Source organism: Halichoerus grypus, chromosome 1, assembly GCF_964656455.1.
Source record: "Halichoerus grypus chromosome 1, mHalGry1.hap1.1, whole genome shotgun sequence".
Taxonomy (NCBI): domain Eukaryota; kingdom Metazoa; phylum Chordata; class Mammalia; order Carnivora; family Phocidae; genus Halichoerus; species Halichoerus grypus.
Window position 1 is genome coordinate 216,520,660 of NC_135712.1, and position 13,112 is coordinate 216,533,771.

At 45.8% G+C, this 13,112-nt stretch overlaps 2 pseudogenes; both read left to right on the forward strand.

The window, feature by feature from the left end:
• The first annotated feature begins 323 nt into the window (after positions 1-323).
• LOC118541134 (vomeronasal type-1 receptor 1-like) lies at positions 324-3,719 on the forward strand (annotated as a pseudogene).
• Positions 3,720-11,397: 7,678 nt separating this feature from the next.
• LOC118541131 (histo-blood group ABO system transferase 2-like) lies at positions 11,398-12,521 on the forward strand (annotated as a pseudogene).
• Positions 12,522-13,112: the final 591 nt, after the last annotated feature.

Sequence of the window (13,112 nt, forward strand, 5' to 3'; positions counted from 1 at the left end):
TTTAAAAAAAAACCAACAGTCTGTTTTTTGGTTTGCCTCTCTCTCTCTCTTTTTTCTCTTTGCTCATTTGTTTTGATTCTTAAATTCCACATATGAGTGAAATCATATGGTATTTATCTTCCTCTGACTTATTTCGCTTAACATAATACTCTAGCTCCATCCATGTCCTTGCAAATGGCAAGATTATGTTCTTTTTTATGGCTGAGTAATATTCTTATATATATATGACATCTTCTTTATGCATTCAGCAGTTGATGGACACTTGGGCTGTTTCCATAATTTGGCTATTGTAGATAATGCTATCTACAGTGGCATACAGGTTTTATGTGAAAATAATTTTTCATTTCTCTGGGATAAATTCCCAGGAGTGCTACTGCTGAATTATGTGGTAATTGTATGTGAAGTATTTTTTGAAGAAACTGCCAAACTCATTTACAGGAGTGATTGTAAGATTTTACAGTACAACTAGATGCATAAGAGTGGTAAGTTTTCTGCCAACATTTGGTGTGGTCACTTGTAAAATTGTAGCTATCCTGATTGGTGGGTAGTTGTAATAATAAATCTGACTCTTTTTTTTTTTTTTTTTAATGTTTGCTGTCAGCTTTCAGGCTTCCCTCCTCATTCTTCCCCCTGTGCCTCAACTCTGGGCAAAGTGATAAGAAATCCCAAGTTCTCCCTCCTTTGGCACCATTAGGGGATTCAAAGCATGCAACCCCCTGCTGGCATGTATCAACCGGCTATCACCCCAGCCACACCCCTAACCATAACAATAATAAAAAAGAAATCAGGCCAATTTCCTTTACATTCATTCATTTCTTAGCCGTGTTCGGATCATCTCTGGAGACTTGTCCTGCTCTTCCCCGAGCCTTTCCTTACCTCTTGGTCTGTCTGTGGCGTCTCCAGTCTTGACCAGTGACTTCAGGAAATACTCAAATGGAGGGGCAAGGGAGTCATGGGACACATAGGTAGGCAGTATAAGACACATGTCAGTCAGTGTAAGTGAACTGAATATGGAGGGAGGTTATGGTAATTCCAAGTTTTCCAGTTCTAGCAGATCACTGGGTGCACTTGCTGGAGGTAAGAGATTTAGAATATGATGGAGGTAATCTATAACTTGGCTTTTGGTTTTGATATTATGCATTTGACCATGTATACCTTAATGTTTCTTTTTCTTTCTTTTTTTTTTAAAGATTTTATTTATTGATTTGACAGAGAGAGACACAGCGAGAGAGGGAACACAAGCAGGGGGAGTGGGAGAGGGAGAAGCAGACTCCCGCCGAGCAGGGAGCCCGATTTAATGTTTCTTAAAGTAGTCAACCTCACAGCAAACATAACAAAATATAATTAGTGTGAAATAGGTTTTGTTTAGCAGAATCTGTGTGACATATTTATATATGCTACAATAATACAATTTGTAAAAATGAGCTATGTAATACAATAAGCTTTTGGGAAGGATATCATTGCACAGATGCTACTGGTATTCCATGTGCATAGAAAGACAGGGATATTAAAATATATCTATTGAGAATTAAAGTTGTTGAAATAAAAGTGTCTCATAATACATAAAAATAGTCTTCAGAATTGGCCAAATAGTGTCTCATTGGTGGGCTGTTGTTGCCTGGGCGGGAGGAGACCACCTTCCTCCTGCTGGGATAGTAAAGGAGTAGCTAAAGTAGCATTAAGTTGTAAGACTTCATTTTAAACAAAGTTTACTTTTATTAATTTTCACAGGACACATGATATTCTCAGTCTTCATAAACATTGCATTCTGTTCCTTAACAGTTCTTTCTTTTTTAAATTATTTTTTAAAAGATTTTATTTATTTATTTGGGAGAGGGAGAATGAGAGAAAGAGCACAAGCAGGGGGAGTGGCAGGTAGAGGGAGAAGCAGACTCCCCGATGAGCAGGGAGCCCGATGCGGGGCTCCATCCCAGGTTCCTGAGATCATGACCTGAGCCGAAGGCAGACGCTTAACGACTGAGCCAGCCAGGCGCTCCCCCCCCACCAACTTCTTTTTAAACAAAGTTTACTTTTATTAATTTTCACAGAACACATGATATTCTCAGTCTTCATAACCATTGCCTTCTGTTCCTTAACAATTCTGTTCTTTAAGAATCTCGATGATCCCTTGGTCTGGTATAGCCGTGTATTTGCTGATTCTGCAGGGAGACTCCCTGAAACTTGACAACTTACTCTTCAGTCTCAATTACCTTTAATATTTACATTCATAATCAAATTATTTGTTTATAGGATGTACTGGACTTGGTTTGAAGATCTAAGAGAGACTGAAAGACAATGATTTCCGGTGACATAATTTTTGGGATCTTCTTTATCTTTCTAACCTGCATTGGTTTCATGGGGAATTCTTTGTTATTTACATTATATATGTACACCTTCTTAATTCATCCTCATAAGAAGAGGCCTGTAGATGTGCTTCTTGCCCTCTTAACTTTGGCTAATGCCCTGATACTCATATTCAGAGGGATTCCAAATATAATGTCATCCTTTGGAATTAGGCTGGAGATGGGCGATACTGGATGTGGAATAGTGATCTATATTCAGAGAGTTACCTGGAGTATTCCTCTGTATCACTGCCCTCCGGAGTACATTTCAGGCAGTGACTATTACTCCAAAGTAATCCTAAATGGGCCTGTCTCAAACACAGAATCTCTGCATTCATTCAACCCTCTTTACTTTGCTTCTGGATGATCCACATGGCCCTCTATTCTGTGGTCATTTTACAAACTGTGGCCAACAGAAATACCACTGGTGATGGACTTGGGTGTTATAGTGCTTATTGTAAAAACAAGGCATTTGATAGCCAGATAGCACCAATATTTCTAAGTACAGTATTCATTCAAGATTTGTTCTTTCTCTCCCTGATGACATGTAATAGTATCTACATGGTGAATATCCTTTACGGACACCACAAAACAGCTCAGAATGCTCACAGTGCCATCCAGTTTTTATCACGCTCTCTTGAAAACAAAGCTACCCATGTTAGTTATTCTCATACTAGTGAGCTGCTTTGTCTTCTTTTCTGGACCGACACCTTTCTTAGTGTTTATTTATTTTATACAAGTAAGAAAAAGCAGCAACTGGAGAAATTTAGTAACTTTTTTTCATCATGTTACCCAACCATCTGTTCTTTCCTTCTAATTAAAAATGAAAATAGAATTTCCAGAATAAATTTCATGAAAACAAGAATCAGAATTTTCTCTTCTTAAAGAAAATTCACTGCTCATAGGAACACTTCTTAGCATTCTGCTACACCAAGGAGTCATTTGTATGAATATAGATAATACGCTTATCAACAACATGAGTTATATTTATACTCCCCATTGAACTAACAATCCAAAGAGCTATAATCAAGTTAGTGTCAATTTATGAAACATTTTAGACATTAAATGTAAGGTTTAGATGATGATGTCATGTATATGTTTTAAAATTTTATGAAGTAATAACACATATGTAATGTAGAATGTTTTGTAACATAGGAAACAGTATTTGTCATATAATTACAGAAATCATAAACCCCCCCAAAGGATAGTGGTTACTTTTGGTGTAAGGTAACCCTAACCCTAAGCGATGTGATGAAATATGTGTGTTTATTAAATTGTGCTCTATACTTTTGTATGTCAGAATTATGTCATACTGAGTTTCTAAAAATAAACAGAATTATTAATATTTGAAAATAAATTCAGAAATCAAATTTGCAATAATTTTTTACCTACATTTAGATAAAGAAGGAACACTAAAAAATAAACAAGATCTCAAAACACCTAGAAGATTATTGTCCTGAGAACTGTTGAACATATAGGTGACTTGAGGTTTGAATTGAGGATTGAAAGAAGAAGGGGGCATAAAGGTCCACACCCAAGAACTAGGTATCTCCCACAAGCAGAGAAAATAAGACCGCTTGTCAAAATTGCACGTTATTACAAAGGGCTACATGCTCAGCTTATGCCATAGTAGAATAGTGCAGATCAGATGGTTCTGGTATGTGGTTAGGTAATAAGGTGTCGAGTCAGGTTTGGGCTTAGGGTCAGGGTCTGGGGTTAGGGGTTTGGGGTCAGGGTCAGGGTTAAGTTTAAACATAACTGGTCCTCTTCCCTTCCTCCCTCTCCCTGGGCCTCCAGGGTGGACAGGACTTGCCCAGGGTTACACATGAGTCCAGGATTGAGCTGAAGCATTGGTTTTCTGCCTTCAGTCCTGGGCTCTAATAGAAGAGTGAAATGTCTCCCTGGTCACCGACTGTTTCAAATCCAACCCAACCCCAGTCAAGGGTTGTGGAGGGTGTCGGAGGTCATGTATTGTTCTTTCCACTTTCCCACCAGGGAAGAGTGCTGCTGGCTCCATTCTGCCTGGGCAGCTCCAGGTGCCAGCACAGCCCTGACCTGTGAGGGCACTCAGTAGACACATGTGGATTTATACAGGACCAGGTGCAGGGGCCCAGCAGTCCCCATGCGCACCCTTCTTGCAGACTGGTGGGGCCTTCCTGGCACCGTTCACTTGGAGGCACTGCAGTTTGCTTATGGATTCATCTATTGAAGGACACCCTGATTTCTTCAGTTTTTTAGCTATGATGAATAGAGCTACTGTGCATCATTGCATGCTGTTTTTTGTGTGGGAAGTGTGTATCCCCAGCATGAAGAAGTGTTCCTGTCATTCCTCACCCTTCAGCAACTGGTATCCTCATTTTCTGGACTTTAGCATTTCTAATCGGTGGGCTGCACTAACTCACTTTTGTTTAAATTGGTAACTTCCTGATGATAGAGGATGTAGAGTGTATTTTTGTATGCTTATTTATTATCTGTACATCATTTTGGCCAGGTGTCTGTTCAGATATTTGCCCATTGTTAATTAGGTTATTTGTGTTCTTACCGTTGAGTTCTGAGAGTTTTTTTGTCTAGTTTGAATACAGATCCTGTATCAGATGTGTGTGTTGCAAATATTTTCTCACAGTTTGTGGATTGTCTTTTAGTTCTCCGAGCAAGGTCTTTCACAGAGTAGAAGTTTTAACTTTATAAAGTTCACATTATCAATTTGTTTCTTTTCTGGATCGGTGTTTGGTGTTGTGTGTTAACACTCATCAGCAAACCCAAGGTCATGTAGATTTTCTTTTATGTTTTCTTTTTGATATTTTGATAGTTGTGTCTTAAATTTATGTACAATTTTGGTGGAAGTTGTAAAGGTTTTGTCTACATTTCATTTCATATCTTATGGTTTCCAATTCATTGTTCCTTAATTATTCCTGGAGAAACCGGGATAATGTAGTCCATTTCAGTTAGAAGTTTCCAAGGTTTTATTGGGTTCAGCTGGATCTGGGAAGGGGCCAGGTGCGTCTAGGGAACGGAGTGCCCCGCATCCGGCCCTGCCTCCTGCACTGCCTGCGCCGCCCGCAGGGGGCGCCCGAGCTCAGCTCCCTGACCCGGGCAGGGCATGCGCGCTCAGTCTGCCTTGTCTGCCTGCGGTAACTGGAGCCGCCCCCAGTGTGGACACTCCGAGAGGATATGGGGCCGCGACCACGCTACGGGACCCCGGCCTCCTCAGTACCCTCTGTGGACATTTCCCGAGGACATGGGGCCGCGGCCACGCTGACAGGGCCCAATGTGAAGGACGTGGGACCACGTCCACCCTGACAGGACCCGCTGAGGAGAATTGGGGAGGACCCGCTGTGGAGAATTGGGGAGGACGTGGGGCCGCGTCCACCCTGACAGGACCCGCTGAGGAGAATTGGGGAGGACCCGCTGTGGAGAATTGGGGAGGACGTGGGGCCGCGTCCACCCTGACAGGACCCGCTGAGGAGAATTGGGGAGGACCCGCTGTGGAGAATTGGGGAGGACGTGGGGTCGCGTCCACCCTGACAGGACCCGCTTGGAGGACGTAGGTCCTTATCCACACCGACAGGAGCCCGGCCTCCTCAGGAGCGCACGTGGGAGAAGGTGAGAAGTCGCCTGAGCGGGAACTGCTGACGGGGTCCGTGCTCACAGAATCCCGGGGAGATAGGGCGCGCTGTGTAGACCGTGGGGTTTCCGTGGCTTTGTGTGCGGTGACGTGGGGTCCCGGGGGCGCTTGCGCGGGCTGTCGGGTCTCCCCTTTCTGGGCTCGGATCTGCTCCGGGGGTACATGCGCTGGTGTTCATGCGCGCCCGGATTCGGTTCCTGGGGCTCCTCCGGCGGTCTGCGGTCAGGGAGCGGCCGCCCCCCCGCGGTGCTCGTGCTCCCCCGGCCTCGGCCCTGCGGGGTCCTCCCCGCGTCCACACCCGCTTCAGGGCTGTTGGTTCGGTCCTGGGAGTTCGGTAGCGCCGGCGCGGACTCTGCAGACGGCCTCGGGCAGAGCAGGGATTTTCAGTGTCGGTTCTTCCCTGAGCACTGGGTGTCTTCCCGTCTCCGTGTGTCTCCCTCGATGTCTGTCATCAGAGTCTCACGGGTGTCAGAGAACAGGTCTGTCACCTGGTCAGTATTTCGTGGAGAAGGTGGGGGAAGTTGGGAGGGTTGTTTCGAAGGAAAGTCCGGAGAAAAGCAGGGGTTCAGGTGATGGAGGGTTCTCACCTGCTGAGCTGCAGGGAGGGTGGACTTCTTGGAGGAGGTGAAACCTACATCTTGCCCTCTGGGGCCTGTGCCTGATGAGTCTCTCCTGTGGGGGGTTCTATTCCTGGGTCCCTAACTGACAGTTGTTCCTGTAATTGACCCTGAATGGTAGGCTCCCCTTCCAGCGTCCCCTTCTGGCGTCCCCAGTCCACTTTACTGAGGCTTCCCTCATGCATTTTCACAGTTCTAACCAGTTTTTGGTGGAGCATTGTGGAAAATTGGAAATCCAAATCCCACTGCTTCTACTGCACCCAAGACACAGGGGCTGCTGATTTAATCCTCCCACGAGTCTCTTGCTACCATGTGGCCTCCTACAAGGGCCAGTGGCCTCTCCATGGTGGGTGACCTGGATCTGGGAGGGCTTGGCCTCCATCACAGTTTGATGTCGTCCCTGTTTCTCTGGGAGGTGCTGACGTGGTTGTTTGGAAGAGTAATTTATTCTGCGGTGATTTCAAAGTGCAGTAAACCTGGAACTGGAGGGTATTATGCTGAGCAAAGTAAGTAAATCAGAGAAAGACACGTATCATATGACCTCACTGATATGAGGAATTCTTAATCTCAGAACTCCCTTTGTTTCAAGGCTGAATCATGTTCCATTGTGTATATACCACATTTTGTTTATGCCTTCATCTGTCAGTGGACACTTGGGTTGCTTCCTCCTTTTAGCTGTTTTGAAAAATGCTGTTCTGAATAAGGGCACATGAATATCACTCAAGTCTTTTCTTTCAATCCTTTCGGGTATATATGTTGAAGCGGAATTCTGTATTAAATTTTTTGAAGAGCCACCATATTGTTTTCCACAGATGCACCATTTTCCTTTATTCCTTTATATGGTACAACAATATTGCCATTTATGGATCTACCCCATTTTGTGTATCCATTCATTTGTTGATGGACACTTGGTTTTGGTTATTGTGAAAAATGCTGCTTTGAATATTTGTGTACATGTTGTTGGTTTTCTTTGAATAACTGTGTTCAGTTCTTTGGGGGTATATATCCAGGAGTAGAATGGTTGAACTGTGTGACACTTCTATTTTTGTCTTTTTGAGGAAATGGAAAGTATTTTACACATAGACTGCACCACCATTGTACATTTCCCAAGCAAGGTTAAAGGTTCCAGTTTTTCAACATCCTTACCAACACGTGTTATTTTCAGTTTTCTTGATTATAGTGATTCTAGTGTAAAAGGGTATGTCACTGCAGTTTAAATCTGCATTTCATAATGCCTAATCATATTTAACATGTTTTCATGTGTTATTGATCATTTTTAATGTCTTTTCTGGAGAAGGGTCTATCCAAGTCCCTTGTCCATTTAAAAAATTTTTTGTCCTTTGTTGATGAGTTGTAATAGCACTTTATATATTCTGGATAGCAGACTCTTGCCAGTTAAATAATTTGCAATATTTTTCTTCCATTCTGTGGGCTGTCTTTTTGATGCACAAAGGTTTCTAATTGCGAGGAAATTAAATTTCTCTATGTTTTCTTTCCTCGCTTGTGATTTGGTGTCATATCTAAGAGCATTGCTAAACCCAAGGTCATGAAGATTTATTCCCATTTATTTCTTCTAGAGTTTATAATTTTACCTCTTACATTTAAGCCTTTAACTTACTTTGAGTTAATGTTTATATGTGGTGTGAGGTAAGGGTCCGTTTTCATTCCTCTGCACATAGATAACCAATTGTTTAGCACCCTTGGTTGAAAAGACTATTCTCTGCTCAATGTAACATTGTCCACCCTTGTCAAAATTCAATTGACCATAGATGAAGGGGTTTATTTGTGGGCTATCAATTAAATCCCACTGATCTGTGTGCATACCTTTAAGACAATATCACAGTGTTTTATTTACTGTTGCTTTTTTTTTTATCATGTTCAATTAGCCAACGTATAGTAATCATTGGTTTTTGATGTAGTGTTCAACGATTCATCAGTTGCGTATAACACCCAGTGCTCATCACCACTTGTGCCCTTCTTAATACCGATCACCCGGTTACCCCATCTCCCCACCCCCCTCCCTTCTGTAACCCTCAGTTTGCTTCCTGGAGTCCAGAGTCTCTCATGGTTTATCTCCCTCTCTGATTTCTTCCCATTCAGTTTTCCCTCCCTTCCCCTGTGGTATAAGTGAAACCATATGATAATTGTCTTTCTCTGCTTGACTTATTTCACTTAGCATAATATTTACTGTTGCTTTGTATTAATATTTGAAATCAGAAAGTATGAGCTTCAAGCTTTGGTTTTATTTTTCAAGATTGTTTCGGCTATCTTGTGGTACCTGATTTTCCATACGACCTTAGGATTAGCTTATGTGTACCAGAGGCCTCTGTGTATTTTCCTGGGAACAACATTGAATCTGCGCATTGCATTGTGTACTGTTGCCGCCTTATCAATGGTACGTCTTTTCCTCACCATGGGGTGTCTTCACAGTTATTTAGGTTTTCTTTAATTTCAATCAGTAATGTTTTGTAATTTTCAGTGTACAAGACTTGCACCTTAATTACATTTATTCCTAGGTATTTTGTCAATGTTGATGTTACCGAAAGTGGAATTGTTTTCTTAAATTCCTTTTTGGATGATTCGTTGCTAGTGTATACAGATAAGAGAGATTTTGTGTATTAATATTTTGCCCTATAACTTTGTTGAACGAGGTGACTAGCTATAATAATTTTTTGTTGATTCTTTAGGAAGCTTTCTATATAAGATGTTATCATCTCTGGTCTCTGAATAGACATAGTTCTACTGTTTCCTTTCACATGTGGATGCCTTTTTTCTTGCCTCTTTTTTCTGGGTAGAACTTTCAGTACATTATTGAGCAAGAGGTGAAAGCCAGAATTCTGGCTTTGTTTGTGATTTCAGAGTAGAGTTGTCAGTCTTCAAAATTGAGCATGATCTTTGCTGTCGTATATTGAACAGATTACCCTTTATTCCTACTTTCTTGAGTGTTTAATCATGAACTGACATTGGATTTTGGTTACAAAGTTTTTTGCATCAATAAACATAATCACATGTTTTTATGTAAAAAAATATTGCGGCGTATAACATTGCTTGGATTCACTATGTTGAATAACCTTTGAAGTTTTGGTTAAGAGACACTTGCTTATGGTGCACAACACATTTATGTCCTCTTGGTTTCATATGGCAGTTATTCTGATGAGGTTTCATACATCTGTTTTATGAAAGATATAGGAATGTATTTTGGTGATTTTGTGATGTTTTAATTGAGGTTGGTGTTAGTGGTTTATTTTTATTTTTATTTTTAAAGATTTTATTTATTTATTTGACAGAGAGAGACAGAGAGGGAAGGAACACAAGCAGGGGGAGTGGGAAAGGGAGAAGCAGGCTTCCTGCCGAGTAGGGAGCCCGATGCAGGGCTCGATCCCAGGACCCTGGGATCATGACCTGAGCCGAAGGCAGACGCTTAACGACTGAGCCACCCAGGCACCCCGGTGTTAGTGGTTTAAAGGGCATTGGCTGGCACTACAGAAAGGATTATCCAGAGATTGGGGCTAGAGCGGTAGGGATAGATATATTTTCAGGGTAAGGAACAAAATTAAGGATAAAGAGTTAAGGTTAAAGTTAGAGTTAAAGACAAAGGGTTAGAGGTTAGAGGGTTAGGGGTTAGGGTTATGGTTGGGTTAGGGTTAGGTTTTAGGGTTAGGGTCTCCCTGTCCTCCAGTGCATAGAGCCCATTTTCCTCCAGTAATGAGAATGATCTTTTTGGAACATAACCTATGAACCTCTCTGTGATCTGCTCCCCACCTGCCCATCTTCTCCAGCCTCACCTCTCCCACTGCAGCTCTCCGCGCACCCCTCCCCCCCCCGCCATGGGCCACCCAATTCGTCTCACTTGTGCCTCAGGCCTGACTCCAAGCCTTTGCATGTTCTCTGCCAGGATCACTGTTCTCTCCCCCCTGCTTCATGTCTGGCTTCTCCCCCATTGGCTGGGCCTGGACTTGCCCCTGAGGGGGTGTTTACTTGTCTCCTATTTAAGTGTAGGGCCTGCCTTCCCTGTGTGAGCGATTTACTAAACTGCCAGGTATGAGGCAGGCACAGGGAAGTAGCCCTAGTGCCTGAGCAAAAAAGTCAGTCTCAGAGGGGCTCACCACATTTGCCTGACAATGGGGGAGCTGCTTTCCTCATGGTGGGGAGCAGGTAGTCCCCTCAATGGGGGACCAGCCATGTGAGGCATTGGACAAGACTTCCAACTTCTTGGGGCCAGGGAGATGTAGACCTGGACCCAGAAGCTTATACCCTTGGATTCAAGGCTGGGGCCTAAGAAAGCCCCCTCTCTTCCAGGGGTCCTCTTTACCTTTCTCTGCCCCCGGCCTGCACCTGATTCCTGATCTGGGGGAGTTTGAGGGTGACCCCTCCTAGCAATACCAGTGGTTTACTGAGGACCTTGTCAGCAAGATGCCCAGTAGCCTTCAAGGGAGGACCCTACAGGGTGGAGACAGCTCTGTGGGGGCCAGCGACAGTCCTCTCAAAGCAAAGTGGGGCAGATGGCCGGCCCTGCTGGTTCTACCCAGTCTTTAGGGCATAGAGACGAGGGCTGTGCCCAAAAGTGCTCCACTCCTGGCAGGTGAGGATAGGACCTGCAGGGGGTCGGTCAGGGGAGGCCACCTGTAGGGTTAGCCCGGGAGCTCAGCACAGGGGGAGTGTTCCTGAATCCAGCATGCTGGCGTGGGGGAGGTTTCCAGCCTCCTAAGCCTCAGGCTCCCCTTTGTAAGATGGGGTGCTGATGGCTCCCATCTCTGGGAGCAGAAGTTAGGGAGGCCCCACAGGCAGACTCGCTCAGGACAGGCCTGCCCGCATGAAGAAGGTGCACACGTCCATGGCCCCCAGCTTTGGGGTCCTGCCGCCAGCCTCCTCTTGCCCTGTCCCCTGTCCCTGTAGCTACATGGGCTTCCTGGAGCTGTTCTTGCAGATGGCGGAGAAGCACTTCATGGTGGACACAGGGTCACCTACTATGTCTTCACCAGCCAGCCAGCTGCCGGGCCCCGTGTGCCGCTCCGGGAGGGCCGGAGGGTGGTGATCCTCATGGTGGACACAGGGTCACCTACTACGTCTTTACTGACCAGCTGGTTGCCGGGCCCTGTGTGCCCCTCTGGGAGGGCCAGAGGGTGGTTGTCCTCGAGGTCCCCAGCGCCCTGCGCTGGCAGGATGTGTCCATGTGGTGCATGGCGATGATCAGCTGCTTCTGCGGGCAGCGCTTCCTCCATGAGGTGGTTGACCTGGTGTGCGTGCATGTGGGCATGAAGTTCGGCGACCGCATGAGCATGGCAATCCCATCCCCCCTCTTCAGCACCCTGCACCCCGGTTTCTACTGGGCGGCCCATGAGGACTTCAGCTATGAGCGCCGGCTGCCTTCCCAGGCCCACATCCCCAGGGACCAGGGTGACTTTTACTATATGGGGGCCCTTTTTGGGGGGTCAGTGGTGGAGGTTCACTGACTGAATTCAGCCTGTCACTGGGTGATGGTGGTCGACTGGGCCAATGGGATCAAGGTCTTGTGGCTCTACGAGAGCAACCTGAACAGGTACCTGCTGGACCACAAGCCCACCAAGGTACTGGAGGACCTGTGGGACCCTCAGCTGCTGGGCAGCCCACGGAGGACCTGTGGGACCCACAGCTGCTGGGCTGCTCCCATCATGAAGAAACTGAGATTCAGGTTGTGCCCAAGAATCACCAGGACACCCGGAACTCATGAGGGGCTGTCCCCGGAGGGCCTGTGGGACCCGCAGATGCTGGGCTGCGCCCGTCATGAAGAAGCTGAGATTTGGGCAGTGCCCAGGAATCACCAGGACACCCAGAACTCATGACGGGCTGTCCCTGGAGGACCTGCGGGCCCTGCAGCTGCTAGGCTGGCCCTGGGTCATGAAGAAGCTGAGATTCGTGGCTGTCCCAAAGAATCACCAGGACACCCGCAACGAATGAGGGGCTGCCCCCATCTCTATCAGGGGGTGTTGCCTGACTGGAGACATCAGAGCAGGTTCCTACTTCTGTCCCCTCGAGGGAGACTGTGGAGCCCAGCACTGCCCGCACGGGCACGTCCAGCACCCCCACTGCACCTGCTCACAGGAGGCCCGCCTGGGGGCACAAGTTCCTCTCTGTGGTTGCCACATTTTGATCACTTCTGGGTCATTTGCAGCTGTGAACGGCTCCAGTTTTACGTCAGATGTTTTTCTGTGTCAATGCTGAGCAACCATCTTTAAAAAGAACAATTGCGGGAAAAGGTTTTCTCCCTGGTTCTAAACAGACACCACCTGGTGGGGCTGGGAGTAGCCCTCTAGCAGCCATGGAGCCGGAACGGGTCCTGGCTGGGTCTTCCCTCCCAGTCCCTGCACCTCGCCGTGGCCATGGGGCTTCAGGGTCAGGGGTGCGCCGAGCCACCTCTCAGGCCCCCAGTGCCCTCACCGCCAGAGGCCTTGGCCGTGACCGCTAGCTCAGCCTCCAGGAGCATGGAGCCCTCTGGGTTATATATGGTTCCTGCCTTGGTTTTTTTTTTTTTTTAAAGATTTTATTTAT